This window comes from Larus michahellis, chromosome 21 (assembly GCF_964199755.1).
Source record: "Larus michahellis chromosome 21, bLarMic1.1, whole genome shotgun sequence".
NCBI classification, from domain to species: Eukaryota; Metazoa; Chordata; class Aves; order Charadriiformes; family Laridae; genus Larus; species Larus michahellis.
This window is the reverse complement of record NC_133916.1, coordinates 6,478,849-6,506,777: the sequence shown is the minus strand read 5'-3', so window position 1 is coordinate 6,506,777 and position 27,929 is coordinate 6,478,849. Positions and strand designations below refer to the sequence as shown.

The 27,929-nt window shown below is 45.0% G+C and overlaps 1 long non-coding RNA gene across 1 annotated transcript in view; it reads left to right on the top strand.

Annotated features, from left to right (window-relative positions):
* Positions 1-7,819: 7,819 nt before the first annotated feature.
* LOC141733629 (uncharacterized) overlaps positions 7,820-27,929 on the top strand; it is a 38,399-nt gene continuing 18,289 nt past the window's right edge. The window contains exons 1-2 of the long non-coding RNA XR_012584359.1: positions 7,820-8,075; positions 19,567-19,681. This is a non-coding gene — a long non-coding RNA (uncharacterized LOC141733629). The remainder of the gene's footprint in view (positions 8,076-19,566; positions 19,682-27,929) is intronic.

Sequence of the window (27,929 nt, the reverse complement as noted above, 5' to 3'; positions counted from 1 at the left end):
ACAAATTCCCTACTCTGAAACTTGTTATAAATTATAATTGAAGTGAAAACTGAATTGTGAACAGCAGGTAGGCAGTCTGGTCAATAAGCTTTTTGTGTATGCGTAAAAACATACAGAGCCATTTCCAACACCCGAAGCCAGCCATGCCTCTTCATCAAGAAAGTGCCACATATTGTTAAACCAAAAATGCTCTTGTGTTGCAGTCAGTGATGCATCGCAAGAACCCTCCCCAAGCCCGAGGTCTCTCTGGGTTTTAAACAGCGGCAAAGTCAAGAGAAACCTGCAACAGCTATTGTGCCACCCTGCAGGCAGGATGGAAACCCACCGTTCAGGGATGTGTACGACACCCAGGGGCAGATGCCACCGTTCCGCTGAGGCCGCAGGCAGGGAGCTGGAGGGAAGGGAGCGGGGCTGTGCCAGCACCGGAGCTCTCCCTGCACCTCCCTGGGCCGCTCTCTGCGGCCAACACTCGAAATGATTCCAGTTTCCATTTCAAACTCCGGGACTGTCATTCTAGCTGACACAGTGTGAAGTTTCATTTTTTCCAATAATTGCATGATTTGTGGTGGGATCAGTTTAAAAGGCAGGTCCCTCCCTATGTTTTTATACCCACCGAGTTCATTGTTTGCAAGAAAAACAGTTGGGACAATAGAAGAAGTGGAATGCTGTCCTCTGAGCATTGTGTCTGGTCATGCGTTTTACAAGTATCTTACAAACTCTCTTCCATCACGGCTTTGATTAATATCTGGCTTTTAAAAAATACGGGCTCTTTTCATAAGAGCCACTTTGTGCGTCTGTGATTTGCCAGCTGACAATGGGGACTGGATCAAACTGGGCAGGTAGGAAACAGCAAGATGAATAAGAGACGGAGCAGGTACACATTAAGTGTGACACCAGATATGACTACCGTTAGGGTAATTGCACAGAGATACAGCCACGCTCCTGATACTCATTTACATCGCTCCTTCCTTACTCCACTCAGCCAGCACAAACAGGCCTCTGAGCTGAGCATCCGTGATTGCTGCGGCTGCGTTCAGGGTGGTGTAAAGGGACTTTGCACCACTGAGAATCAGTCTGTACGTATTTAAAATAAATAGACGTGCACATAAAAAAATAACCCCTATTATTACACAAGGATGCAGTGGGAGTACCGGGGGAATGGCTAAAGTAACAAAACTTGACACCAGTGATAATAAAAGAGGGAACTAAAGCAAAGAGATCACCCCAGTCTGCTGGGTTTCGAGTGCTTAATCAAAACTGACTTCTACTACTGCAGCTGCAAAAGAAATGTTTCTAGCCTCCCATTAATTTCCATACAATAACCCTCTAATGGGGGAGTTGCCGGGGAGAGGAGGGCGATCAATCTGCTGTAATGACACACTAGAGACTAAGGGAAAATGCAAACTTGGAGCAATTTCATGGCAGGTGCAACCTTGGAAAGTACGGCCATTTTTCTAAGTTAATTTGTTCCCCTGATATGTTTGAAATCCATATTTGTACTTTAAAGGTCTAAAATGCAAGATGATTAAAAAATATAACCAGATTTTTGTAAGCTTTTCAACTTCATCAGGTGATGTATTAATGCCCCTCCTTGGAGCTAGGACAGCTGGATATCTTTTATCATTTGCTGCCAAAAAAAAGGAACAGGATTGTTTATTCTAGTGTTCACTTTCTGTCTTTAGCCTTCCCATTTACCTCCCTGGCCTGATGCTCATTTATCTCCTCACTGAACGGATCCCTAACACTGCAGGAAGTAATAATAGTAATAATAATGGTAACTAATAGCAGTAATAATTACTATTCTTGTTATTTTTAGTAATAATAGTACTATATAATGATGATGATTATCGTGGCTAAGAGTTTTAAAACGTGTAAATGCGTTAACTCGATTTCTGGTACGCTCTCAGTGCCTGCGTCTTTTGGACATTTTTGAAAATTCCAGCTACAAATCCTAACAGGAACAAACCTCTTCACACAGGAACAGACACTGAGGCACTGAACTCATTGCATTTTGGGTCTTGTCCCTGGTTACCATTTTGGTAAAATCCGTGTTGTTTTGAAGTGCCTTGTACTTACGCAGTGGTGTGGGGCAGCTTTGGGGTAAAGGAGAGCGTTTGCCATTGGGGGTCACCTTTCCCGGCAGTGTCTGGTGGGAGCTGTTGGGAAGGCAGAGCAGAATTAGCGGAATCAGAGCAGAGCGGATGCTGGGGCAGGTGTCACTGGCCGTGGCAGGGGCAGTGGGGGGGACTCCTCCTCGCAGCTCCCCACAGGGTGAGTGATGAGCACCCTCCTGTGGGCTCCGTGCGCTCAGAATTCCCCACTACGCTTTTCCCACCCATTTTTGATAGCTGCCGAGTTTGGGAAGAGGCACTTTTCTGTCTCCTCCCACGTGTCCAGCAGCCGGGCTCTGGCCTGGTGCAGAGGGAGCTCTCTGCGGGTGACACGGAGCCGCCGGGATGTCCCCTTGCAGCCCTGCTCTGCCGCAGCCCCAGCCCGGTCACAGCGTCCCCTCGCACCCCTCGTCACACCTGCAGCCCGGTCCTGTCCTCACCTTGTGGTCTGGGCTTCTGAAAGCCGATCCCATTTATGCTGATTATTTCTTTTCCTTTCTCAGCACTTAAGAACTACAGCCAGAATCTTAAAAGTATTGAATTTTCAAGCTCTGGAAAGTGCAGGGGCTTTGCATGGGAATTGGGTACCTGCTCTGCTCAGATGCTTTTGTGCTTTCCACTAAGTACCTATCTGCATCTTTAGATTTGTGTCTTTGTGGTACGGCCCTTTCCAGCTAAAGCGAAGGTGTGTGCTTTTTTACATGAGAAGATGCTTATTATTCCACTGTGATGCTGCATTTATGTGATGCTTGTGGCACCTGGAGAAGCTTGCAGTGACTGTTCTTATGTTTTGTTTTAGGTACCGTTTTAAATACATACTCTTCCCCACCTGCCCCAGCTTAAAAATTCTGTTTCAGCGACACCTACAAACTTCACACTGGATAAGTGCCTTGGTTTTTTCCTGCTACCCTACTTGGCTCCCATTAGCGTGCTTAAGTAGGTAAACAAAATAATTGATCATCTAAACAAGATTGCAGGCTTCGTAAAGGTTCGATTATGTCTTCCTAAGTCTGATCTCAAAGTCAGTGTAATGAAGTATCTGCCTAATTCTCAGTACATCATCAAAATCAATTTATTGGAATCAAATGCTACAAAGAAGGTAGCCAGAATGATCTGAAGTATGAAAGAGCAGCTACAAGAGGACAGACTAAATACGCTAGAGCTGAAACGTGGTGACAAACTCCTTTTCTGAGTCTCCCATAAGATGACAAACCCTCTCACTGCCCATCCAAAGGAAAGGACCCGTAAAAGGCAATTCAATTTCACAGGCCATAAAGTTATACGTCCTCTTCTTGCGTTTCTTCCCTTTTTGTTTATGATTTCAGAAAAATCTCTAAGCCTGCAATCTATAATTTGCCTCTGAACATCCATAATGCAAAGCTAGATTTTCTCCACTTGTTCACTGAGGAAAGCATCAGGAAAGAAGCTGGCTGGGTCTGCGTGTGGCGTCCTGGAGGGGGGTGGCAGAAGAGGGATTTTGGGCTCTCTCCCCAGCAGAGGCAGCTTGTGGATACAGGTGGAGACCAGCCTCGGGACTCCCTGCCGATCCCTGCCATCGGTTCCGTACCACTGTTCAATAACTTCCTAAGCCGTCGAGCAGCAAGAATGTTGCTGTTTTTACAGCACTGCTTTTGTACGTAGGAAGTGGTGGGTTTGAGAAAATCCGGATGCTTATCACTTCCTTTCTGCAGTCAGGTCTGTAGTTTTCCCTGTGAATAGCTCCCAGTTCCTCTTCTGAGAATGACTCCATGCATGAACAAGCCCTAGATTAAACACAGGAAAATACTGTGACATTTAAAAAAGATGTAAATAGAATACCTCATTTTGCATCTAGACAAGAGTCTCGGGTCTAACATGTACATGCGATTCTGTGGCTTGCTCGTATCATTACTCTTCACCTCTGCTCATAAACCTCCACCTAGAAAATAATGTAATTTAATTAGGAACGTGGAATTAGCCTATTGCAGTCACACTCGGTTAAGCTGAATCAGTTTATAAATTCCATTGTCATTGGGGCTGAAAAAAATATATGTTACATTAGCAGCCTAATCTTACGTGCATATTAGGAGAGGGATTGCAGGTGAAGGCGTTCGCGGCCCCCGGTGCCTGGAGTGTCCAAGAGCGGCCGCGCGCTGCCCTGTCCTCCTGCCGCCTGAGGGGCAGTGTGGGGTGGGGGGAACATGAGCTCCGAGGAGGGGGCCACAGCCCCTGATGGGCAGGCATTCCTGACGGGCTGCCTCAGGAGGCAGGAAGGCAACAGGGAGAAAGACAAGGAGTCTCCCAGGTGCTTCAGACCCACCCAGACCATGTGTTACACCAAATACGGATCACAAATGTTCTTAGTTTGTAGAGTTTAGTAGGACAATTCCTTTATCATCCACCATATCTTCCTTTTTTTTGCTCCTCCACCACCCAGCTGCTTCCATCCTCATCTACCACAACCTTTTGTGTTGCCTTTTGGAGCCTTCCACATCTCCCTGCCTCTCCGTAGGACCTCCGCTGTGGTGTGTCAGTTATGGCAGCAGGAGCAGTGATGCTAAATGACTACAACCGGGTCATCCTTTCCCGTAACATGTTTTTATATTATAAAAAAAATAACATAAAAGGAAAATCCTAAGGACACTTGTCTCTTTAAAAAACAATATACAAATAAAGCCATCTTGGTTTGAAGTTCACAAATATTTTTGAAGGCAAATGGGATAGGAAGAGTTTAGCCTGCAAACACTTATTTGTCATGCAGTCTGACTGGTGCTTTTCAACATGCTTTGATCCTCTTCTTTTTTTTGGCCCAGGCATTAGATAATGCTTTAGAAGCCATTAGAAAAAATTGTGACAATTGAAATGCTTTGAAAAATGACAGTTTGATAGTCTAATAATAGCCCCTGCACTGATCTGGAGAAGGTTTTCTTTTCTTTTTTGTATTCATTATGTACAGTAGATTTCAAAATGTCCTCTTCTCCCCAACAAATAATTTAACCCTTTCACGACCTGCAGTCCTGGCAATGTGAAACATGTAGATGCTAATATGTGCATATGTAACACACATATATCTATTTAAAGAGGTATGTATGCTTCCAGGGGCTGGTAAAAGACACTGTGGTGTTGAGAGAGGAAGAAATGGAGAAGATGGTAACATCTTTGGTTGCGTTCTTCGAGTAGGCTGACCATGCTGAGCGCTGCTGTTAATGAGGGACACGGTTACTGCAGGGTCTCCAGGAAGGTTTTCTGTGGGGAGAAGGTACATCTGGGGGGTGAGGTGGATGGGAGCTTACATTTCATTGCAAGACCTTGTTTTTGCAAGATCTTATTTGGCAGCGATAAATGAGCAACTTTCAAGCCTCAGAAGTGATTAATTTCTCACTGGAGCTGTCTCCGAGGCTGTCACAGCCTGACAATCCTGACATAAGTGTCATTTATAATGTCACAAGTCTATTACACATAAATGTCATTACACAATTACTCTAAGGATGAAGAAAGGTTCACTGGGGGAAGAGCGTCTGATATTAAGTCAATTATATATCTTAATGTTATTGTTCGGTTGTCCCCCCTCATACAATTACATTGTGTCTCATTTGTTCATTTTGTGCAAATTAGCAATTATTTATTGCAGTGATACTACCAGGCAACCCAGGTAGGGTTGGTGGTATGAAAACTCTGGCTCAGCCTTGCGCGTGTTGCCATGATTGATATCAACGTGAGGATCATGGGGCTTTGATAATTAGCCCTCTTGAAACGAGGGCTCTATACTCGGTCTCCCCCCAACTTTTTTCCTCCATCTGTCTGAAAGGCACCAACATATGGGTGAGACGATAAATCCTCCATGTGGTTTTGATAAAGATGGCTTGTTTTAATGAGGGTGACTTTTTGTGCTGCCTAACAAAAGAGGCTCTTTCTTGTTAGAAGGACAGAGGAGTTCAGCAAATTCCCCCGCGCTGCACCTCAATTATTCCTTAAAATTGGCATAAATGTAGCCTTCATTTAGTTCTAACAGGCTTTCATCCTCCTTGGCCCGGACACAAACAAGACTTACACTGGGGCTTGGTGTACTGACGAGATTTGAATGCATTATGCATAAGAAGGTGCGGTAGCGGAGCTGCCTGGCTGCCTCGGAGGGAGAAGGACTATCCGGGGTGGTGCCGCAATGCCCGGCTCTCCCCGGACAGGCGCCGGAGCCGAGCTGTCAGTTTGATGAGAGGTCACTTGAATCCAGCTCAATTTCATGAGCTGGAAATGAACCTGCCCGTTAGGAGAGAGGCAAAGACTTGGTTCTGAGGGCACCGAAGGGTTTTGTGCTGGCTTAAGCAAAGTGGAGCACTCTTGTACCATGATGTGAGCTGACTTACAGACGTGTAAATGCAGAAAAAGGGCCAGGGATTTCCATGATAATCCTCCAGACTTCTACCAGGACAACTGAGATGAGAATCAGGCCTTTTAAATTGCTCCCTTTGCCTGTTTGCTATTCTGGGAAGCTATTGTTCTCAAAGGGACATCTTTAAAGCAAAAGCTGGTAGAATAATTTATTTGCGAATAATTTATTCAGTGATTGATGGGAAAAGCTGCTGAATAAATAATTCACTGAATGCTAATGGAACATCAGAGATGGTCGAATAATGAAAATGTTTATTTGCAAATAATTTATTCAAAGAAAAATGCTGAAATGTATCAGCTCAATTATTCTTGGTGAATAATCCAGCCATTCCTACCCAGCCCACTGTGACACGTTGCACAAAAAGGCTTTTTTCAACAAAATGAAAACTCCAGGTAGCTAACCTGTGTTTGCTCCACGTGAGGAGCTCTGATCTTCTGCTCTCCGGCAAGAGCGGTCATGAGAAGAAGTTTGGATAAGAAAGTCCTCAAACTGAAGGTTGAGCCCTAACTCTAACCGTGATGGCAGGCTGGATCACTGAGCTCTTTGAGACCTACCAGTGACGAACTGGTCACGTAGCACAGACTTCACCCGCGGGGCACGGGGGAGATTTTTAAAGATGTGCTCCGAAGTCTTCAATTCTAAGTCTGCACCGACTACAGCAAAAATAAATAAATTAACCAAAGCCAAACTCCCCAGCAGAACTTTGTCACTAATCTCTCTTGTTTGGCAGATGTTCGGAGCGTGCAAGTGTGGGGTCCCCAGGCAGAGGACTCTGCGTGGGGCAGGTACCGCAGGCGTCGCGGTCCTCAGCTGTTCCATTTGCCAGAAGAGATGGTTCCTGCTCACGTGCAGCTGTACAATGGGTCTCAGGTGCTCCTGGAAAATTGAAGTGATTTTGTGCTGATGCTGGAGCTAATACCAGAAAAATCTAAATTACATTTAAAAAGGAATCTACCCTTTTATCTTTTAACCTTAGGCCTCTCCCTCTCATGCAGAAAAATCGATCTTGACTAATCTACTGACCAAGTAAAAGTAAAAAGAGGAACCCATATAAACATGCACTTTATCTTCTTTAAAATATTTTTTGTAGAGAAGCTTAGCAAAACATCCAAAGCTTCCTCATAGGTCTTAGGAGAAAACCCCCTTGTCCTGAAAGGATCCCTCATTACTCTTGAGGAAGAGTTTGGGGAAGAAACAGTAGGTAGATGCTCCCCAGCTGTCTTGCTGGTTAAGAAAACTCTGCGGCAGCTGCACCTGATCTCCACTGGGTGAGAGCTGGATTCTTGAAGTCCTGCTGAAGACACAGCTGCAGCAAATTAGCAAGTGGGCATCACCTGGGTGCAGGGAGGGGATAAACCCAGAGCCTGGGCCACCCTCCTGCTTGCTGGAGGGTTTGGTGTTAGCTGCAGGAAAGGCTGTTTTCATTACTTATTTTTTTATGTTCTATTTATTTTAACTATAGTGGCTAGCACTCGTGGTAGGGAAAACTCTTTCAGCAGGAACTCTGTGACCGGTGACCTGGGCTTCATCAGAAGCCATCGGGGATGTAGCTGCATCAGAACAGGAGACACAGTCCCTGCAGTAGCAGTGCAAAGGTGAGCTTTGCTCAGAGTCCTATCTTCCAGAAATCACCTGTTTTCCTGATGCTTTTTTTCTTTTTTTTTTATTTCTTCTATCTCTTTTCCTCTGGTTTTGTAAGCATTAGGCAGGGTTTATAATCAGGAGAATATATGACCCTCTAAGAGTGTTACTCCTTGGCACTCTGCTTTCCTGCCCTTTCTGGATTAAGAGGGGAGGTCGGGGCCAACTTGCCCTTTTGGCTTTGCTTTTTATTTTTAAAGCTTTTCTTAACTTCTAATCAGATGTAGAGTCAGGCCTTGGGCCAAGACTAGGGTTGGTGTATCTCTTGTCCAAGGTGTTCTGCTTGTGCCTGGCTTTCATAGTTCAAAACCAACCCCTCCATTTACATTAACCGCACAGTGCTGCAATCTCAGGTGCAGATCAGGTCATCTTGCCCATCCTTCACTGCTTTATCATCTTGTTTTCTCCATTTCCTCCTGTGATATATTGAAGTAAGTGACATTTTCAAGAGCAGAGACACTAAATCATGTATGCTCTGTCTATGCATAATCTGGAGTATCTGGTCCAGAATGCTAACGAGGGCATGCTGGCAAAAAGAAATTGCGAGAGAGACCTTGGAGTTTGCTGGGACATACTGAGCAAGAGGCAGGAGGAATTGCACCATTTTCTCTTAGTAATGGTAGTCCCTTTGCTTCTCTGAATAACTTAATTCCCTCTCCATGCAGCCAGATTAACTAGCCAGGATAAGGGTCTTGCATAGCTGAGGGGCTGCAAAACTGTTAGTGGAGATGAGTTAAACTCTCGGTGATTTATGGCCCAAATATGGTAGGGCAGGGAGTAATAAAAAACCCCCACAAATCCAACAAGGCATATAGATGTGAAGAATCTTATGTAAAATCATAACAAATACCAGTGGCGGAACTGCAGAGACTTTAGATCTCATGGCACTCATCTCAGAGCTCAACTTGCAAGTCCTTGCTGCCTTTCACAAGTCTTTCTGCTCGCCTGGGGCTGCCGGGCACTTCAGCTCTGCGAGCAGCATCCATCCAGCCTGCTGGAGGCTGGCGGAAAAGGCCCTGTCTGTGCATTGGCGCTACGGCTCCCCTGGGAATCTGTAGCAATCTTAATTTTGAGCCAGATTTCCATCATCTTTGCACTACCCTACCTAGATCTAAAAATAACGTAGCTCCGCCAAGACCTGCTATTATATTTTCTTTGTGATTACACCCATCCACATCAGAACCAGCTCAGGGTTGTTTTATTCTCCAAATTTCTGGCTGTATTAGCACTGTCAGAATCCCTGATGTATCACCTTGCAGGGAGTCTAAATGCTTGTCAGTGCCTTACTTTGCATTTTTGTTCTGGGTTCAAAGCTGAAAGCACAGCTGAACTGAAATCTTTTCTCTGGATGCTGATAGAAATGTAAGAGAAATCTCATTTTTAAAAAGTATGAAAGGACCATAAAAATAAGTCTTTCACTAAGCTGATCAACTCAGCCTCTTTATACCAAAAAGGATTCAGAATGAGAAGCTGATAATACAGCCTTTAGTTTGTAGGAAATGAATTAGAAAGACGGTATTTGAAAGAACTATTTCATTTAGGTGTTTCACTGGCATATAACGAGCTACTATGGTTATATTGCGGCAAGCTAAAATATTATTTAAAAGTTAATTCATATTTTTAGCACATAATTTCTAATTAACTTGGTGTAGTTATCTTGTTAAATGTCAATTAAATCTCGGAGCGTTTCTCAAAGGTTTCCTGTATTCATAAAATGTAATTATACAGCTATTGCTCGTGTAGCCCTTATTACTAGTATAATCTACAGCTAAATGTATCTTTTACATACTAATTATACATCACTAAGTGCTATATTGATAATCAGTAATTGATTTAGCCCAATGAATTGTCATGTTACCTCTTCAAATGTCAACTCTAAGTATTTTTGAATTGAAAGTTCCGGCCACAACTTTTGGTTGCGGTTGAGGTCGGAGATTTCTGCTGTGCTCGTCGGTGGGTGGAGGGGTCGATGCGCTGGAGCTGAGGGTCGGGAGGGCAGCGTCCACCTGCACCTGCCCCTCTTGCCACCATCAGGGTCCTCTCGAGCGAGGTCTCCTCGGGCACTGGTGCAGGACGGCGCAGGGTGGGACGTGCAGGCGTCGGGCAAACGCTGCATCCTGCAAAACGCAGGGTGTCTTGGAAAAGCTCGGATGGCTCTGCTGCCAAGAAGATGAGGATACAAGGGGCTGAGAAGTGTCATGGCTTGGGCCGTATTGGCCAGTGACAAGATGACAGATGCTCTCCCCCACCTCTTGCTCTAAGGAGAGGAAGAAGAGAGATCAGGAGATCTATGAGTTTAGAAAAAACTAAACTACCTTAATGAAATATTAATAATAAGATAAAAAGGAAGTAATGAAATAGATATAATATGTACAAATATATGCTCCACCCCAAACCAGGACAAAAGTCTTTTGTCACCACAAAAAAAGGAAAGAGGCAGGAGAAGACTTTCGAAGTTTATCCCCAAACTTCCTAAAGGGGCAGATAGCCAAACTTCTTTTGAAGGAAAAACCTCCCAGGTGATCTAGTGAAGGATTACCGTCCTTTCTTTGCACTGATACCAGAATAAAAGGTGAGGGTTGGAGGGCTCATTGCTGCATTCAGTGTCTCCTCCTCCCCAGTTCTGTTTTCGTACCAGCTGGTGTCCGCGGGTGGGTGCGGAGCGGCGTTGTGCTGTGACTGTAAGGGCACGGTGGGTCGCCTGGTTCACGTCTTCCCAAGCACCGGCTCAGCTCCACGGCTGAGCAGCGTCGACCTCCCTCTTCTGAGGCAGGATTAATTACACCAAAACAATTAGCAGAAAATACCTGAAACCCCAATTAACCGTGATCTATAACTGTGATGGTCCAGATGGAAAAAGGGAGCAAAAAAAAAGGGGGGGGGGGGGGGGGGAAGCCCAGAAGCTAGGAAGGCCTTAATTAGATTGGCACGTTTACTGCCCAGCGGTAACTTGGAGCAAATATTTATTATTCCCGGTCTCTCCAGCCTGTCTCCCATCTCAGCTAACCTCTGCTCCTCCTCCCTTCCCCCTCACTGTCTGAATAATATTTGCTGGTACATCAGTGTTTTTCAGGGTTTGGATCTTCCCTGTCCCTTGCCAGATTCATATGTGTCTCTGTTGATACTGATGTTATTCAAACAATGATGTCGCCTTCCCTTGTCAGTTTATATTGTGTCTTTCACAAAGCACAATCTTAGCAAACAAGCATCATCCTCTGCTTTTTTTCCCATTTGTGTTTTTTTCGTTTTGCTAGAAGTGGTATTTAAATTAAACCATGCGTTGTTTTTTTTCTTCACTCTTGTGTTTCCTAAGGCAACAAAGTTTATGGATCTGGGAAATAGAATCAATATGAAGTTGGATTGTCCTTATGAGATCCTCTTAATATCCCAGGAGGCCAGGCTCTGTACATCAGGATTAAGAAAAGGGAAAATTACTGAGGGCAGGATTCTTTGGAGGGCTGTTTGTGTGCACGTCAAGGACAAATATTGAATTGTGGAAAACATAATCCAGGGAATCCAGGGGTTTGTGTAGCTTTAATTGAAACCGTTTGTAACCTTCATTCTCTCGGATCTTAAATGCCTCTTTTTATCTTCCTCGGGTTCTACTGTACATTGAATTAATAAAATATACAAAAATTCAGTTTTCTTGGAAGAAAATTCATATCCACTGTTGGGGGAGAGGTGGCAAAACAAATAATAACACTAGGTGATATAAATTGAACCTATTACTCAGGATGCTAAAGCTTTCCAAAAAGCTGTGTGGCTTCTACTGTGTCATTTACATTTTGTATGAGGATACTTCAAAAGTAGATGAAAGACTTTATTAATTCTGAGTGACTTTTTTTATTGATATATTGGAGACAAAATTTTCCGGCTTGCTCACAGCCTTCCCTGTCTGGGGGAACGCGTTTGCTTCAGACGGGCTTGCAATCATTCCATGATACTGTTGGTTTCATAACTGAGCTCTCTTCACTGGAGTTCATTAGAAATAAAACTTAATTGAATGAGGGCAGTTACCCATGCAGGAGCAATTAGAAGTGGCAGAAATATGTTTTCCGAGAAGACAGTTTTGCTTATTCTCCGGGAAGGAGGGAGGGAGTGAGCTCTCCCTGCCCGGCTGCTCACCACGGGCGCTCCTGCTGCCCTGCCGCTTCCTTGCTCCGATTTTTCTGTTGATTCTTCTCTGTTCCCTTCTCCCTTTGCATTCCTTTGGCCTCCTATTTTTGAACTTGATGGTTGTTTTTCTTTTTCCTCTGGCAAACTGCTTCATCGACTGAATTGGTGTTGCTGTTATGCTGTAATTTTCATTATGGCAGTGGCTGGCTTCACCTCCCCTGTCAGCCCGTGTCACTTCTGCTGGGTGGACGGGCTCGCCGCAGCCGCACCGCTCGCTCTCCGCATCACTTTGGATCACTTCCTTACAAATATTGATCCAGCGTGAGCAGCAGTCCCCCAATTTTCTGTCCAACTATTCCATAGCCTAATCCTTAATATTAAGTGTTTGCAGTGTTCTCAGTGAAATAAATTCCAATTTCCGCCAGCCATGGCGAGTGCAGTTCATGTGAGGGAGGAACATCCTGAGTCAAGACGGGTCCTTGTCTTTGGGATTCTGTAGAAGACTCTTCTCATCGCCTTTTAAAATACTCCAATATTCCTGCAAAAGACTTTTCACCAGCGCGATGTATCTCCCTGTTGGCTCCTTAAATGCAACAGAAATGGGCAGGACAAACGGGTAGAAGAGACAAGGATGTTTGGGGGGACCTGTGTAGACTGAGATGAAATGATGGGGAATCTGACGACAAGGAGTTGGAATGGGAAGAGCAGGAAGAAGGGACAGTACTGAAGATGACAAAGACCAAATATCTAAGATTAGAGCTCTAGGAGTTCCCACTCTGTAGCATGTGATTGGATTTTACCCAATTTGCAGTCTTGGCATTTTCCTTTCTTTTTTTTTTTTAATATGCTCATATATTTACCAAGCTCTAGAAAAAAAGCAAATGGAAGTTATATAGATTCAGTGTGCGTAACGAAAATGTGATACGGCATATTCCCTCTGAGTATTTTCAGAATAAAAAGGCAGAGAGAAATCAGATAAATGCATCAATAGGATTCAGCTGTCTGCCAAAGCATGTTTTAAATATCAAATTAGAATATAATAGTATGCGTAGTTTCCATATCAAATTATGACATTATTGGCAGAGACTAGAAGGTGACACAACTTGGAGTCCTCCTACTTCCCTGGATAACAGATGAAACAATCTTAGTCTTAAAGGGAATACAAAGCAATTTCGTAATCAAATGCAGGCTTAGACGGACATTCATGTGGTTCAGACAAGGGAAATCCAACTGGAGGGAAATGGGTGTTTTTTTAATATACTTTTTTATGCTAAGGTGAATTGCCAGGCTGGGGGATACAGGGACAGAAATCTGTGTACCCAAATAACGTAGGTGGCTGTAGCCAAGCGCTCCGCTCCCCTTGGTGTTTTCCTCGCTGGCACCGTTGGTCACACGCTTCTGCGGGAAGTGCCGTAGCTGCGTGGGAGAGACAAAACTGGGAATCGCAGAGTATTTCCACCAGGGCAGGGAATTCTGCTCTCTCGAGTCGCATCTCTCTGGGGAAGAATGCGAGGTTGTTCTCCTCCCAGAGGTACAAGGAGATGAAGAGCAGTTATTCAGCTGCTGAACTGCAGGGCGCATGCTTGGTCAGGAAGTATTGGAGGGGCACAGGAGTTGGAGTTCTAGAATAAAATTAACTGCTGATGAGGCATCACGAATGTCGTCTAGAGGCCTCTGGTGTTCACCAGAAGCAGAGATCCCCCTGGACAAGCACAGGGGAGCATCGCGGAGCTCTGAAGGAGTTGAGCTCTGCTTCAGGATATCTTTTCTGTTGATAGTCGCTTTCTCTGTCACTTGAAACTGGACAGAAGAGCAATATTTGTAACAATAAATAAAAAGTGTCAGCATCAACAGTGATTTGTCCAGGTGGTAGTGGCTGGCTCGAATTCCCTGTGGACTGGCCATTACAAGGAGACATGTTGCTCGGAGCGAGGGGCTGGTCCTACCGCTGCCTCCCGTGTCCCTTGTGCCTGGGCAGAGGGATTCAGTGCAGCCTGAGGACGTTTACTTGTTGCATTCTGGCAGCTCTTAAATACAAATTTCATTTCAGTAATTGTGCAAAAAATAATGTGCTTGTCTCATAGGGTACTCCCACCAGACAACAGCATGTAGATGAGTGTCAGAGTAGATTATATATTTAATATATCACATACTGTTGACTTTTTAAGTAATAAGGCAATAATGAGAGCAAGAACATCTGGAAGCATACTGTCAAACAGTTATTCTTTAAATATTGATGATCTGGTTTTGTAACCATCACAGTGAAAACACACAGATGGAGTTCGGAGCTTGAGCTGGACGGCTTGGCGTAGGCAGTGTGGCGCAATCCTAAGCAACAAGAGGAAAGGAAAAGACTGCGGTAATCCCAGTTGGATACGCTGTTTCTCATAAGCGTGGTAGTGTCTTCCCATTTCTCTTGGTAGTGTTCTTTCATGGAAGATAGGCAGTGACTGGCACAGCAGTTTAATGAAGACTGCTGAGAAAAAATCTCACTGTATGCTCCAGAAGGTAAAGGTGAGCAGGCTGGACGGTGACTTCTGAGGGCGATGAGACTGTTCTTGTGGAGGAGGCATTTTCCATGGTGTTCCCTGCACGTGGCAGTGGTTTAGGTACAGTTCAAGGTTGTGGCTCCTCCAGACATGGGGGGGGAAAGACAAAGAAAGAGGAAATATTTTTTCTGAGCCTAAGATATATTGTTCTAATATTTCTTTTTCCTTTTGCTTCTATTCCCTCTTGGCAGTTCCATCTCTCCGTATAGCTATAGGCTGTCTGTCAGCAGCTCTCATACGCGCACACACACAGAATATTTGTTAACTACAACTATTTGAGGCGAAACAGTGAGGTTCTGTGCTGAAGAAGAGTTTTTCAGATAACTGCCTGAGGCACCAGACATTTTAGAATCAAAATCTGGAAAGTAGAGTCATTATTTCTGTTGTTTTAGTGCCTGCTTTCATTCTCTTTCTTATTGACAAATGTTCCTTAACCCATGTTGCTGTGGGTGTTGTTTTCACATTTGCACTATACAGAGCTGTTAAAAAAAAAAAAAAGACTTTTTATTTAACCATCTTTGAAATGTCTCCTACTTCGTACTCCATCAAAGGACCTTTGCTGTGTCCTTTCTTGACTTCTGATCTATGGACGTAGACTCTGAAGTCTGTAACTTTCCACGTGCGATGTGAATGGGAAGTGTCTGGAAGGAACGGGAGCAGAGGAGAGAAGTCCTCTTCAGCTCCCTATGGCAAAGTGTCAAACAAATCCCAGCATTACGAAGTGCCTTGTTCAAGAAGGTGTGTAGCCATCTTCCTTGCTGGTTTGTATAGCTGGTGTGAGTTGTACAAATGGCTGATGTGACCTCTGGAACAGCTGAAACCAATGGATCTTCAGAAGGTCGGTGCTTCCCCCTACAGAAAGCAGATCTGGGTCTTTATTATTCTCATAAAGCCCTGCTGGGAAAAAAAAAAACAACCACACCAGGAACCTGAGAATTTGGCTAAGGGACAACTCTAAATGGCAGACTTGGCATCTGTGTCCTTGGGGTTAACCTCAGACAACTGCTCACACTTCCCAAGCCCTGGGAGGGGATCTCTGGCACCATGATATTCAGGACCTTTTGGATGATAAGCCAACATGTGATTGGTTCCAGTGCAGCTTATCTTTAGACCTCATGATACGCTGTGACATGAAGGTACCAATGTTAATATTGTTCAGTGTAATGGAGATGCCCTGCAGGTTAGATCTGAGGCTACTGGTGCAGTTGTGTGGACCACCAAGGTCACCAGCCCCGTCGGGTCCTTGGGAGGTCAGTGACCGAGAACGTGCTCTGTCTGTGTCTTTGCTCCTAAGCTGTTTTGTTCCCTGCCAGGTCACTGCGATGGGGTATGGATGCGGTGGAAGGCACAGCACTGCAAACCCATTTCAGAAGCAGAAATATCTGTTTTGTTCCTGGTAATGGCGTGAGTTTAGTGCAGTCGTGTCTCGGGGCTCGGGTCAGGGCCTTGTTACAGGCTGTTAAAGCGAAGCACTAAGATTCTGCTGCTGAGAGGTTACATTTTAGTATGTAGACAACAGGTAGCAAGTAAATAAAGTGCCATAAAAATAAGAAGAAAAGATAGAGAGGAGAAGATGGCAGTGCTGTGGTTTCAAAAGTCATTTGTCCCAATGACCTCTGGGGTTCTCAGGTGTCTGTAAGAAATTAATAGTTATTCATTGGCATAATGGTAAAAAAAAAATAATAAAATTGGATGTGAGTCTCAGAAGTATAATTTTTTTTTCTAGCAGCAAAATAAGAGGAGGAATCATAACCTGATCCTCCTCTTCTCAGCAGCTTGAAGCCTTGATGCTTTTGTGAGCCTCACAAATCAGAAGGACGGTTTGTCTGAGTTCATGGTGAGGTTTTTGTGTGCATTGGGATGAGGACAGTGATGGAGAACACTCTTGGGACCAGCTCTTCTCAACTGAAGAGTCTCTGAGAAAGTCTTGAGGAAGGAAAGGTTTTCAGGGAGAGAGAACTCTTTTTTATTAGCTCTACTAGAAATGCGCAGACGAGTTTTTTGGTTAGACAGCCCTCTTAAGGCATCTTTCACTAGTTGCAGGAGTGCCAGCTGTTATGTCCCTTGCTACTGTGGGCCACAAAAAAGGGTCCTAGATGTGAAGAGCAGAACTCTAGGGTGGCTGCTTGTCATTACTCTGTGAAGTCAAGACCTGACAGTACTGAGCCATTGCCCTGCGGTCCTTGCACATGGTGCCTCTGCCTCCTCTTGGGAATGTCTTAATTGACATTGCGATGTAGGGGGGAAGGACATGGAGTGTACGAGGCTGCAGCCCCCACCCCTGTGAGGAGGAGCAGAGGTCTCTGCTGCTGACCCTCTTGCCAGAGGAATTAGGGAGGCAGCGGCCTGAATTATTCGGGGGTGCAGCAAGCGAGGTGCTTGTTCGACCCGACCGGGTGGATACGGGAAGGATCTCAGGGAAGAGGTCCTGTGGAGAGACCTCTTGGGAAGATCAGTGCTCTTCCCCTGGAAGACACAATTTCCCTGGTTATTTTTATCGTTATTTAATTTTATGTTTGCATTTCCTTCTTTATTGGTAGAATGGATAGACACTTGATAAGTCTGAATCACACCCAATTGTTTCCTCAGTAAGTCCTTAAAGCTGGGTTATATTCTGTTGCAGATATGCTGTGGCTCAAGGAGATTTTAAGAGCTGAATATAATTTACCGAGGCTCAAAAAAACCCCTCACAATTTCATAAAAATATGAGAGAGTGATCTGATAACAGAAATACTTCTAAGTCCTAAATTCTAAGTCCTTTCATTTGATAACATTCAGATTAGTCTATCTACAAATATTATTCATTGCAGCATTTTATTTACATTTTTAAACATGTTTGATTAACCTGCCTTTGAACTGCAGAGCTGAATGTCTAGTCTGACAGATGAACTGCACTGGAAAATTAAGGATATAACTTGTTTACCAAGATTGGGTGGTATCTTTACAGTTCTCTCTGCAGTCTTTCCAAATGAGATTTAGCCTATATAATGACGGTGGAGATCTTTATCCCATTTCTCGGCATGTTGGCTGGGGAGATGTCTCGATGCAGGGCTCAGCTGTGCACGGCCCTACATGCCGTGTGAACTAGCTGATGCTGAACTCCCCTTAAATTTTCCCCCTCGCCTGACAATAACCATAAATAATAGTGCGGCTGCACAGACATCATCCCAAGAGCTGAGCGAGGCGGCTGCGGGAGCGTCCGTCCGGGAGCGCTGCGCTAGAGGGGGCTCTCAGCCCGTCGCCGCATCCTGCAGGCTCTTGCGACGCTCCTGTGAGCGTGTTTTAACGCTGCCATCAAGCACTTCAGTTAAAAATTTAAGTTAAAAATATCCGTTTCTTTTTGTCTTTATATATCCACTGATGGAAAAAGCAGATAAAACTGTCTGTAAAGGGGTTCCTGCATTTTCTTAGGCTGGGTTTCCCACCCACTTACTGTGTGGCTCAGGGCGTGCTGTATCTGTCCGTTTCTGGATGAACCAAGCTGTTCACATGCTTCTTAAGAGGTTGGTTTTGCTGTGGGAACGTAGGTGACTACTGTAACTTAGTTGCAATAATCATTAAAACTAATGAAGATGCTTTCATCCTATGGTGTCCTAAGACGCTTCCCAGATCTGAAAACTTAAGTAAATGCAAATTATCTGATGCGTCCTAGGATTTGAAATCAGAAGTGAGTTCTGCTGCAACGGTGCATCGACCAGAACTGTGTCAAACAGGAGCAGAAATACTGTGGCTGATGGGGAGCCCGGCAGGATTCTGGCCGGGTTTCTCCAGGGTGCTGTGGGCAGCCTGGAACGCTGCATCGCTCCTGCTGTGCCACCGCTCTCCCTCTGCCCCACGGTCCTGGCAGGTCCCCTGCCTGCACCAGTGTCACTTGGGGAACTCATTCACTGTACTTAGTCCTGCTCTTCCATCCCGGGGCTAGACCCAGTTTGGGGCTGGTGTAGGAGCCAGAGAGACGGTTACGAGGTTTTCCGTAGTGTGGGTGTGTTTGTAATAAGCTACTCTTTTGTATTGAAGAAAAATTGGTACTTGCTACTTCCATGAGACTCGGTTCCTCGGGCAGTGGGGTGCAGCCTCCCTGCCTTTCTTGCTATTTTGCCCAAACCGGTGTGAGATCCTCAAAAGGAGGATTTCCTTTAAGTGTAGACAGGGCTGCATCAAAAGCTTGCTGCATCAGCACTGCCACGTGTTTGTGTTTCGCGGAGCATCCCCTCTTTGACAGCACATCACAAGGCAGGAGATCAAAAAGGTCCAGCTATTTCTCGAGTTGTTTTTCAACCCACTTTGCGCAGCGTGAGTCACGACGCCCCCGAGGAGCAGGAGCGGGTGGCACTGCACATCGCGTTTCATCCCGCGATGCAAACCCCCAGCACCATCAGCTCCACAGAACAGGGTTTTTCAGGTATGTAAAAGGGGCAGGTAAATCAGGAATGAAGATTTCTGGCAAAGCCTATGGGCCAAATGGAAATCGGAGTAGAAGGGAGAGGCCGGGCAGTGCTCGCGGACCTCTGTGTCACGGGTACCAAAACTGACTTTATTTGATGTAGGGAAAGGAAGAGTTTTAATTGCTAGCTTATAATATACTGTTTATGGCATGTAAATATTGCAAGCGTCAAAAGTTTCCAAAATCATAGCAGCAAACTTATCTGCTTTTTTTATCATAGCCGAGGATGAGCTGTTTTTTTCCAATTGGATAGCTGCTGTAATAGAAATATTATACTGAAAGCCAAGCTTACTCCCAAACCTAATGCATTTTCAACTTTTTTTATGCTGATTTCAGGAAGTACGGCTCCTGTAATTTGCATCCAGATATCAGGAAGCGATGTGTTATGAGAACATCTCATCTACTGCTAGGGATGAACCTGCAGAAATGACTTACACCAACAGATTTACAGGTAAAAGTGTTTTTATTTTAAAAGATTGCTATAGAAATGAAATTTTCTTCTTTAGCCTATGAACTAAGAAGACTGGGAATTTCAAACGCTTCTGTTGGACCTGCTGGTAAACAGGGGCTGGTCCCACTGCAGGCGCAGGATCACAGAGCGGTGATGAGTTTTCCAGCCTTGTCTTCATCACCTCCAGGAACATAAGAAAGGTCTGTTTGTTACTTGTGAATGAAGTCAGAGCGCTGTAAAATCAACCCAAATGGGAATTTTACATCGGCGTTGGAATGCAACAAGTACCTGTGCATTATGGATTTACATTAAACGAGCTTTTACAGCTAGAGCGGTGGCTTTTTGGAGGACTTGGTCTTGCAAGAGACTTAAGTGTTTATTATATTCTGTTTTCATTTGTATGCAGCCTCATGGACTTTGAGCAGATTGGTTGTGAAATTTTCATCAGTTGTTCATTACTGGACTGTCAATTTATGGTTCTGGCTGTGTCTTTCACAAATACTTCCACAAGTAGTCAGTTTGAAGAAAATCAAGGGCAGGACTGGACTATGGGTTCACAATCCTCTAGGTGATGCTCCCAGGTCAACAGTTTGGGTTCGTTATTAGGGAAAGATGTCGCTCAGATGCCTCTGCTGTTGCTGAGTTGTTACTTCTTATTCTTGTGTAAATGGAAAATATACATTTTTCAGAGCTGTCAGTCTGGGATCTACAATAAGCAGTAAAAATAAACTTAAAAAGTAAAGCTCAAGCAATTGGAAATGATGGCGCTTTGATACTGTCTTCTCAAGCCAACTTGCAGCCTAAGCAAAATTATATGCAGCTTTTGCCAACCTTAAGATTTCTAAAATGCTTTGATTTCTCCTCCTTCTCCCTGCATTGTTTGGCACTTTGCTTTCAGTGTGCAACCACAGCAGGCGTCACAGGTGTAACATGCATGTAAGAACAGGGGGTTTTAAATGGTAACATGACAGAGACGTCACTAGGTTTTTCAAGGAAAAGGGAAGTGGAATGGGGGGAAAATAATCTGGTACTGCAGTAGGCTAAGGGCTTGGTAAGTCAGAGGTGCTTTGCAAGCAGTATTATTCATCAGTGGTATTGCTGAGTCAGAGAAGAAGGATCTACATAAAAAGAGCTGCTTTTGGATCACGTCTTAATGCAGAAATTTCCTACTAGATCTTTTTTTTTTTTACCGGTGCTTGAGCAGCACCACTAGTGAAGCTACAGCAGTCCACATAGGAAACATAATGATGTAATTATTTCAGCTATGAAGTCTTCACAGAAGTAACTTGTTTTGCGTAGAGGGTTCTCAGTGCCCAACGGGATTTTCCCTATGATAAAAACAAGCAATAATTTGGGCTGTGATTTGCAGGGTGGGTTAGGATGCAGAACTAGTAACGTATGAGCTCCAGGTAGTTGGCTGGTATAACTCTTAATGACTTTCTTCCTGGATTTTTTTGACTGTTCAGAGGCCTTTAGAAGAGTGCCCAGAGCACGTCCCACAAAGCGAACACCACCTCTCCTGAGTCCAGGTCTTCAGGTGCTGCGGTGTCAGCTCCGAGCACCCTGGGAGAAAGCACACAGCTTTGCTGTGGCTTCCGTTCACAGGGGTGCATCTGTCCTGGCAAATAGCAGAGATAAGCCTGTACGTGGGTACCCAGCCTGCACCTGGGGAAGTTCTTACCCAGGTGCGTGCTCCCGCGATGTGGGCTGTGCCCCGCAGCAGGGTCCCCGGCAAGGCGCTGTGCGGAGCTGCCACGTGCGAGGCCGGCTTTTCCCTTCACCCTCTCATTCACCCACGCTGCCATTGCTGGCTTCTGGGGCACCTTCTGGAAACCTTTGTTATCCCACTTCTTTACCTGAGGCAATGACAGAAAAATGCCCAACTACCAGATTAATCCTCCTTGGCAGGGAGCAAAAGCTTTCTGCTTTTTTTTTTTCTTTTCCTGAATCACTCGGCAGAGATGAGTTCTCTCTCATTTTTAAGGGTGGCATGAAGAAATCATTCTGGTGCAGGATCCAGCACTCGGATCCTTTTATTTGATAAAATTCTTCACTTGGTATCGTATTAAGTCTTGACTTTCTGCTGTATAAGGGGATGACAAATGAAGGATCAAACATGAGAATTAAATGATTAGGAGCTGTGAAACTTCCGTTTTGTTTTGCTGTCTCATTGTGTTACAAGAAAACAATCACCCTTCCTGTATTCCCCCCCCCCCCCCCGCCCAAGATGAGTCTGGCACTTGTACTGGAAAGAAAACAGGGAAAAAGTTGTACCTTTTGTCTTCCTATTTCTGTTACAATTAATCTGATTTGTGTTTGGGCAATAGCCGTTCCCACTTGCAGTAGATACAATTTGCTCAACCTTGCAACTGCAGCTCCTTCTACATAAATCAATCTCTGTTTCATTTTATCCTGTGCTGAATTTGACCAAACCCTTAGGAATTGGTTATAAAAACTATACAAGTTCAGCTTTTTATTTTGATCAATTCTGAGGGCTGTAGGCAGGTATTCTGTAATGTAATCATTGCTCATGGAAAGCTGAAGTGTAGTACAATAATTTTTATGTTGAAAATCAGACAACAAATTTTTAGTCATCAGTGCTGTCTGCATTGTTCCCAATTTTTGAAATACCCAGTAACTTGTAAGATAAAAGCACTGAGTAGAAAGTTTTCAAGACTGCAAGCAAGACTCTTATTTTAAAATATTCATTTTTAAATTATTTATCATTTAACTTCCATATGGCTGTAGTGCAATGTGGCTACATTATATATGGACATCTAATAACAACTTTAATTGGTCTTTAACAAGAAAATGGTTTTTCTACGTGTGTAGACATATGATCCTGCACTGCTCCTCCAGCCGCATTAGAATAAAAATAAGGGAGTTCATCAACCCAGCCAGCTGAGAGAGAAGCCCCAGAGATCACCCCAAACTGGTCGTAGGCTTTGATCCTCCACAGGACACCCTTGGGCGCTGTGCGGGTGGGACAAATGTCTGACAGCGTGAGTGTCTTTCACCCCGAGTCTTGCAAAATGCTGTAATTGTGAAGTCGTAAAACCTGCCCGGAGGAGTGACACTGGGAGAGGTGTGAGTGGCCCGGGGTGGGGGGACCAGCCGTGGCCAGTTTGTTCCCCACAACTGTTTGACTCCTGCTTCTGGGCTTCCTTTCTATCCACCGGCATAGGGAAATGGGAGAGGAAAAGCATCCACAGACCTTTCTTCACCAAGCCTGACGGGGCTGTTTGCACTGTTATCTGCTGCTTCCCAAGTGACGTGCAGCTCTAGGGGCACTGCTGAGACCTTTTCCCATGAAACATGCCCTGAACCCTTCCAACACCTCTGCTGAAATTGCCTCCTCTCTCCCAGGTCTGTCCGTAAGCACTCTCACCTTCTCGGGGAATGTGTCCGAGTGCCAGTGTTTCGGTGCTGGTGAGGCCTCACGTCGAGTGCTGTGTTCAGTTCTGGGCCCCTGTGTACAAGAGGGACATTGAGGCACTGGAGCGTGTCCAGAGGAGAGCGACCAGGCTGGTGAGGGCTCTGGAGACCAGGGCACATGAGGAGAGGCCGAGGGAGCTGGGCATGTTCAGCTTGGAGGAGGCTGAGGGGAGACCTCATTGCCCTCTACAGCTCCCCGAAAGGAGGGTGCAGAGAGGTGGCTGTTGGCCTCTTCTCCCAGGTGAATAATGACAGGACCAGAGGAAATGGGCTGAAGCTGCGGCAGGGGAGGTTTAGGTTAGATATCAGGAAGAATTACTTTACTGAAAGAGTGGTCAGGCACTGGAACAGCCTGCCCAGGGAGGGGGTTGAGTCACCATCCCTAGAGGTGTTTAAGAAACGTGTAGATGTGGCACTTCAGGGCATGCTCTAGTGGCAGAGATTGTAGGGTGTTTGGTTGGACTCGATGATCTTAAGGGTCCTTTCTAACCATGAAGATTCTGTGATTCTGTGCCCACGTTGTGCAGGTTTGGTGGTGGAGAGGCGCGCTGGTGTCTGTGGCAGGGAGGTGAGGAGCAGGGGGAGGCGAGATGGTTGGAGGACCAACCAGCCTCAACATCACCAAGAAGCACACAACTATTTGCTTACAGTTTTTGAAGAGTTTTGAATTTCTTGATGAAGTTGAGGCTGGGATTTTATTTTTTCCAAGTCTTCTCCTACCTGATAGTAAATGAGTCCAAAAAAGATTTCTGTCATGTTACAATAGAAAATGAGACAGATTGTGCCATTGCTTCAGCTTTCATTTTAATACCTGCCAATACCATTTTGCAAATCCTGGAGTGTAATACTAAAAAAAAAAAAGTGTAGCTAACATGAGGTTAAAAAAAATGCATTTAGTGTGTAAAATATGAAGCTGGATGACACATAGGCAGCTGCAGATGCACTAATTTGATTTCATGCCTTAGAATCAACTGTTCTCCTGCACTGAAAGGCACATTTAAATCCATCTGTCAAAGTCGGTTCCTTGCCTTTTCAGAGTTCCTCTGCTCTTGTTTCATCCCATGCTGTGTTCACGGGGGCGAGTTTGGAGCAGACTTTTCCAGCCCACCCATGTTTTTCATGAACTTACAGCAAAGATCTCTTTTTTTTTTTTCCTTTTTTTGTTTTCACCCCTTTATTTTCTTTCCTCTCCTGAGTCTTATGGAGGTATTATTACAGGATTATTAGACAAGGAACGTAGGATCTGAGTGTTTAAGCTTTAATCCTTCTAAGCCAAAGCCCTGGCTCCAAAGCGGGGTTCGTGATATTAAAAATCATTTGATATCTAGCAGCAGGGAGTTGTGTTGGTGAGGAGCAGCACCTGGGCCGGCGCCAGGGTGGTGAGTGGTGCGGAAGGTGGCACTGCCTGTGCCGGGCGAGTGGCAGTGACGGCTGCGTGCCCCAGGCACAGCACCGGGTCAGCTGGTGCCTTCAGGTGTTACTGCAACGGCTGCAGGGAAGATTCATGTCCAGGGGAGCGGGCGTTCTGTTGTTTTTAATTTGCCTTACTGCATAGAACGTAGGGTAACTGAAATCAAATTTAGATCTTGTCCTGCATCGTAGGTACGAGCAAAATCAATATCTTCCGTATTCTCACCACAGCATGAAATTCTGAAGATGGAAATTAAAGGTGTCTGATAAGCTGCTAAGTCAGCCGAGCCTCTCCTCTCGTCTTTAACTTAGTTTGTAGTGAGCGACTCATCAAGTTTATCAAAAGCTAAAATTGTTGTGTGATTTAATTTGCCCGTTTAGATACAGTTGCTATCAAGAATCCATTACCCTGCAGATATTCACTTACAGTATTTTGCTAATGGTGGCCAGACCCGTTGTTCACATTAGACTAAAATATGCTTCAAAACAAACCCTGTATGGCAAAATTGTGTGAGGAGAAAATGTTAGTGAGCTGTTAAGACTGCAGTGTTGATTTTTGCCGCTACAAGATGCATTGAGTTCTCTGATGCTTTTTCCTGGTTGTGGGGAAGAATCAGCTCTTGGTAGTAGAACCTGTAACAAATTCTTGGCAAAGAGAAAGAACAAAACAGAGGTCAGTGCTGAAGCTGCCTGAAGCTTATTAATTTTTGCTTCATGAATTTTCATAGTGCTAAATTGACTTTAAAGTGAAGAGGCAATTGTCATGTCTTTACCCAACGTATAATTAAGCAAACTTACTGCTGAAAGATACAACAAAGCTAAAACGCTCAGAGCTGGATTGTGCGACTCTTACTTCTGTTGCAAGGACTTGGTTACACTCCTCCATTTCGAACTGACACTTGCGGTATGAAACGGGACATATAAAATTACTTGGGTTCCAGCATGGCTCTGTAGTATCATCCTTAGCAATTTTTTAAAATTATTTTTTCCTAAGGAGTGGCCAGGGCAAAGAACTGCGAGTGTTATTTCCTTGAAGTATAAGGACTGACGGGATAATGATTAGAGTCAGGCAGTGGCTTGTTTCTGTGGAAAAGAAACCAGGTATTTAGTGGCATTGTGATAGATCAGTAATCTTGAAGCATCTTGATTTTTCTAATGCAGCTAAAACAGTTGAAGCCTTCAACATGCTTGAAAAAAACCCTCTGATTTCTGTTATTCAGGGGTTTGCTTAAGAAAGATGCACAAAAGTGTGTGTTACACTTTAGATTATCTGTTCTTGTGTGTGAGTAAAACTCCTACGCTCTTATGAAGAGCGATGGGATGAAGTACTTCTTGTCAGAGCAGGGCAAGAGTTATGGTCTGGGTGTACTTGGCCCTCGGAGGGCTTTTGCTGGGGCAGAGCTGCAGAATAAGGCATTTTGGTGAAGCTGGGGCGGGGGGAGCCCAGCCTGCCTGGTTGTGATTGACTGCGCCTGCGCTCTGAGCCCTCCACGAGAGAGAGCATTTGCTGGGGAGAGCTGCACGCTCAATAGTCCCTGCAATTGGATTTTTCTGTTTGTTTTCATTGTACTGCCAGATGAAATGTAAGAGAGAGTATCTTCTCATTCTCTTTTAATTTCATGTCTTCCAGTCTGAAAATTAAAACTGCTTTCTCAGTGGGACCTTTACCTTTTACATCACATGGCTTCATCCTCCCCCTCCTACTTCCCACCACTTAATGGGCTGTAGGCAGTCAAACCACGAGACTGCGAGAAGAGCGAAATGATAATTCATTCGGGATGGAAGCAGGAGGCAAAATGTAATCCATCATATCTGCTCTATCTCATTACGGAGGTGAGATACAAGAGAGGGCAAGCTGTTAATAAACTGGTGGATGAAGTTATTTTACCAATCTGTTACAGCAAGCGGGGATAGACAAGGGTAGAAGTGCATTATTCACACCTTTTCCTAATCCTTTTGTTCCTTATTCTGTGGAAATGCCTTTGCAAAGCCTGTAAAGCAGCCTGGCTCCAGAGCCGATGTCCAGCCCCTCGCACCTCATACTCTCCTGTTCTACCGCATCTCAGTAAATCACCCTTCCAGGCGCTGGAGAAGGGCATTGCTGCGGGGGTCTGATGGCTGCCCGGGCTGGGGGGGTGGAGGGTTCACCATGGTTTCTGCAGAACCGTTCTTTGTCATGGCCACAGCAGATTTCCTCACCCCTCGAAGCAAAGCTGCCCCCCCAGAAATTGTGCCACCTTCTCCCAGGAGCTCTGGGTCCCTGCGAGCTGCCCCTGCCGCTCGCTGCCCTCCCTCCTGCTGCTGCGAGTGGGCTGAAGGAGCCCAGGGAGCGAAATCCTGCCTCTGCTGAGAAATATTTGCGGCAAAGCTGTATTTCCCTGACCTCCCCACTCCTTGTGTGGTGCAGCGAGGATGCCCCAGCAGCGCGCGGGGACAGGGAGCTGTGGCAGTGTCAGCACTGCTGGCATGATGGGGAGCCGGGGTCTGAAGGGCTGGAGCATCACATCAAATACTTCTGCCGATTCTTTTCTTCATATGCAAATATTTCGGTAGAGGTTGAATCTGGTCAAGTTTAAAAGCTGCCTCTTAGGGAACAGTGGAGGCATGTAGCTAACGCACTTCAGCAGTCCCCTGGAATTAGTTATTTTGCTATTCTTTACCCAGAAAACCACTACTTCTCTTCTGCTGTCTTTCGTCTTGTAATGTCTCCCTGGCAAGGATGAGACCATGTTCTGGAGCCGTTCTCTGGGTGGAGTTGTAGCGTGGCTGTGCTAACAGGTTCAGTTTCAAGGCTGTCATCTTAGCAGCGAGCTGGACGCTGCACTTTATTAAAATTGTGGTTTGCGTGCATTACGGTCTGCAGAAGTAAAATTTCAGGAAATAAAAATGTTTCCATGCATCTAAAACTTATGTAAGATAGTTAATTAAAAGGAAGGGTAGCTAACCATCCATCCTTTCTTCACTTGTTTTATTACTTAGTTGGGGTTTTCCACAAAAGTCTCAGCATTTTGTTCCTCACAATGGAGGCTGAAAAACTTTGAGAGCTCCTGGGTTGAGCTGGGAGGTGTGGGAATGCCACGGGCCTGGGCAGCCCCAGGCAAACTGCACTCCTCGTCGTGCCCGGGCTATCGGCAGCACCGCCTGGCTGCCAGAGGCGTGATGAACTGCGTAATTTAGATCAGTAGGTGCTTGGAGTTATAAGGTGAAAGGTGTAAATTATTATACGCATAAATATGGTTCAAAGGAAGGCGCTGTAACAAATGACCAAGCATCTATCCATTTGTATTATGTTCTACTACTAGAAAGCGCTTAGTTTAGTTTTCCTCATCTCTCTCCTACCACAGCTAGGTCCTTAAATCTTGACCCCTTCAATCTGTATTACTTGTGTTAATTCCTCACATCT